This window comes from Propithecus coquereli, unplaced genomic scaffold, assembly GCF_000956105.1.
Source record: "Propithecus coquereli isolate 6110/MARCELLA unplaced genomic scaffold, Pcoq_1.0 Scaffold1, whole genome shotgun sequence".
Classification (NCBI taxonomy): domain Eukaryota; kingdom Metazoa; phylum Chordata; class Mammalia; order Primates; family Indriidae; genus Propithecus; species Propithecus coquereli.
Window position 1 is genome coordinate 9898760 of NW_012133857.1, and position 3902 is coordinate 9902661.

General features: G+C 53.0%; 1 protein-coding gene across 1 annotated transcript in view; it reads right to left on the reverse strand.

Annotated features, from left to right (window-relative positions):
• Nucleotides 1-3212, reverse strand: part of LRRC2 (leucine rich repeat containing 2) — a 60341-nt gene extending 57129 nt beyond the window's left edge. The window contains exon 1 of the mRNA XM_012637649.1: nt 3193-3212. The gene's annotated coding sequence lies outside the window, so the exon portion shown is untranslated. The remainder of the gene's footprint in view (nt 1-3192) is intronic.
• Between the last annotated feature and the right edge of the window lie 690 nt (nt 3213-3902).

A 3902-nucleotide genomic window follows, 5' to 3' on the forward strand; every position in this document is an offset into this window, starting at 1 on the left:
TGCGGAATAAGAGTGAGATCCCAGCTCTCCACAGGGCAGTGAGCCCCTGGCATGATCTGTCCTCAGCCGGCCCCTCCTGCCTCACTACTACTGCTCCCCTCCTCAGTGTGTGTCCACCACACTTCTTTCCCCTCAGAGCTCAGCACACACTGCTCTCCGGCCTAGACCACTCTTCCCCATTCCCATGGCCTCCTCCCCACACCCCCGAACTCAGCTTAAATGTTTTCTCCTCAGTCTGGCCCTCCGGCCTTCTCCTCTAAGAAGACCCTCCCGTTACATTCTCTATCCATCTATAGCTTATTCACATTACAGCACTTAATGCAAGTTAAATAGATGATTGTTCAATTATTAATATATTTCACATGTCCATGGATGAAGCCACAGTTTACTGATAGGAGCAGCTACCGGGAAGCCGCAGAAGCCTGGCGCCCATCAATTCAGCCACCCGACACTAAGCAGGCCACACAGTGGCAGATATAGTCTCCATCACCTCATATGAGCCCCTGCACAGAGAGGTGTGTCACAGACATCAAACGAGGAGGCTCTGAGTCCTGCAAGGGCTACAGATGCCAGGCTTCTGCTTCGGAACCTCAGTACAGAAATCATGTGTACTGTGCCATTTTACTTGGTATGTATTTCTGTTTTTCAATTCCTGGGAATCTTAAATAACTGATATTTACGGGCACCCAAATGCAGAAAAACTGAGGTCTTGTCCATGCCTCCAAATTCCCAGTCTCAAGGGGAGAACATCGGCATAAAGGGATATATCTCAGAGCAGCGCGTTGATTGGGAGCCAAGAGGAGGGACGCAGGGGAGGGGCGGGGGAGAGTCCCACAAGGACAATGAGGAAGGGAAAGGGCCATCAGTGCGGGTTTGGCTGGTTAACTTCTGTATCCCCCTCCCCAACCTGGTTATATCAGAATCACTTTACAGAACCATCCACTCGCCTGAGCCAGAGGGCATGACTGGAAAAACATGTCCCCTGGCACCAGAGCACTAGTCTCCACTCAGAAGTCATATGCCGGGGGAGGAGGGAACTTTCTGGTGACCTAGTCCTCTCCCTTCTTGTCAAGTGACAGACTGGGCTGGGAGGCAGGAGGTGCAGAGTGGGTGCAGGGCAAACATCTCAGAGCATGGCGAAGCATCTGGAGGAGTCTGGGAGGAGGTGCTCCCTCTGGAGGTGGAGAGGATTGAGGGAGAGGAGATGAGATGGTGCCAGTGTCACCTGAACCCTGGGGAGAGAGGCCTGGCTCCCTCCTCCCCTCCTGCCCCTCAGGCACCCCAGGACCCCTCTTCCCCTTGGGCTGCCCAGTTCCAGGCCACAACACACTTCCAGGTGTGTCCTTGCTTTGAAGACCCATATCGGCAGCGTTGCCAGAGTCAAGACAACTGTAACCAACGGAATTTCTGGAGATACCAAGTACAACGGGGGCGATAATATGGCAGCCAAATGGTGACTCAAATGCCACCTAGTGTCACATCTTGCCTCGGTTGTGCAAAAGTCTCCTAACTAGTCTCCTGGCTTCCCACTCACCCATATCCAATCCACTTTCCACTCAATAGTGACAGTCATTTTCCAACAGAAACTAGATCATGCTGCCACAGGGTTCAAATCCTCCCAAGACTTCCCTGTGGAGTGAGAGTGAGATCCCAGCTCTCCACAGGGGCAATGAGCCCCTGGCATGATCACTGAAGGCCACTGGAACGCAGAGTAAGCTTTCTGATAGAAACTGTGGGGTAAGGGCCAGGCGCGGTGGCTCATGCCTGTAATCCTGGCACTTTGAGAGGCCAAGGAGGGAGGATCACTTGAAGCCAAGAGTGTGAGACCAGCCTGAATAAAAGCAGACCCCGCACAGAGAGGTGTGCCATGGCCATCTGTTTTTTTCTACAAAAAGTAGAAAAATTAGCTCGGACTGGTGACACACGCCTGTAGTCCCAGCTACTCAGGAGTTTGAGGTAGGAGAATTATTTTAGCCCAGGAGTTTGAGGCTGCAGTGGACTGTGATGACGCCACTGCACTCTAGCCCAGGTGACAGAGAAAGACCCTGTCTCAAAATAAAAAGAGAAACAGTGGGGTAAGTATGGGCCAAATATTCAAGTAAAGTTAGTATAGTCAGCCAAATCATTTATGCCACATGATCAGTTTCCCTGGGGACACCTGATTATTTTTATGGAAATTTGTTAAGCTAGAAAATCCAGCCCAGGAGAGAGAAGGTCCAGATAGGATTAAGAGGACCTAACCAGAGCCAGATTGCCAAGCTGGAGCTCTGCCTGCTGGCTTACTGGTGGCATGGCCCTGAGAACGTGGCCTAACTTCTCTGAGCCCCAGTGTTGTCCTGTGGACACGATGCAACAGCACCAAGCTCACCGGGTTGGTAAGAGGGTTACATGTGATCATTTGTACCAAGTGCTTAGACAGTATCTGGCACCTAGTAAGGCTCAAAAAAGGTCAATTATTTAAAGAAAAAAAGAAAAGAAATTAAGACAGGGTCATTGTCACCAATTAAATATAACATAAAAACAAGAGGTACTTGAGCATCTGAGGTTTTTCTCCACCCTGCATGGCTAGCAGAGGTTCTTTGGAAGAATAATGGTGAACCCCCTCCCATCCCTGAGTTCTGGGGGGCCTTGGTCCAGCAGAAAAGCCAGCAGCAGGGCTGAGCCGCTTAAAGCCAGACCACTCTCTGGGTGTCCAATCACTTTCCACCCTGGACCCCACCCCGCCCGCCTAGCCCCACCCCGTGCAAGGGCCCTGAGACGCTCTTCCAGCTCAGGGTCAGGTGTCACTCAAACTTTTCTGGGCGCCAGAGGATACAAACAAAGTTGATTTATCTCCCCCGGACAGCGCTTTGGACCAGACCGCTTTGCACTCAGCGGTGGCCAAGGGCAGGTCGCCGGAGAAGCCCGCTAAGCAGGCTCCGGAGTGACCCGCGCCCGCCCCAGCGTCCCCCCTTCCTCCCGGTTCAGTTGTAGTCCTTGACCTAAGACACAGGTCAGTACCTAGTCCTCAGCCCCTGTCCCATTAGGGACACTTAGCTCTGGGCTGGTTCGAGGTCACCACGGCCCCGGGGGAGGACATAAACTAGCGGAGCGCACGGAGGCGCAGCTCCCCGCAGGTGGCGCGCCCCGCCCTCCCCTCTCCCGCAGTCCCTGCCCCCCACCCAGGAAGGCCACCGCGACCACCGCCCTTACCTCCACCTGCCCGGAGTCGGCGCGTAATCCGCTGTTTACACCCGCAGAGCAGCACGGCCGAGCCGGAAGAGCCGGGGCTGCCCGGAGCCTGCCGTGCCTGTGCGCTAACAGGCTATATTTGTAAGCGGATAACATGATCTGGAGGACATGTGCTGATAAACTATCTATCTATTCTATGTGACTCAGCCCAGCCTGACACAAAACAGATTTCTTTGGGGAGGGCTTGGCACAGAGCGGACCGCGCCGGCCAGCGTGAGCCCTGGAACCAGGACTGGCTGCACGGCTGCTACTCACGCTGCACCCTTTCACGTTGGAAATCCTAAGGCTGGGACTACAACAGGGCCAGAGCAGGCACCGGTTCCGTGTTCTTAACACTCTAAGGTAGGAACCAAAGAAGCAGGATTACAACGCCACATGACCAAGGGAGTGTAAGTTTTCCCGTGTTGGAAGCAATGGACGTGGAAGGTCTCAATTTCATCCTTGTATCTCTTTCTTTTTACTTTCCTAAAATGTATGTGAGTTTAGGCTCTCTCTAGAGAGTTTACTAATTGGGCAGATATGTTTTGCTGATAGCCAACATTGTGAAATCTGACAATAACCAGTAATCAAGCCCCTGGCAGCGCCCAGAGTCCTCACAACCCCTTCCTGCCCTGTAATGGCACGGCTCCTCACGTACCTTACCCCTAAAACTGAGAAATACCTTTTGTCTG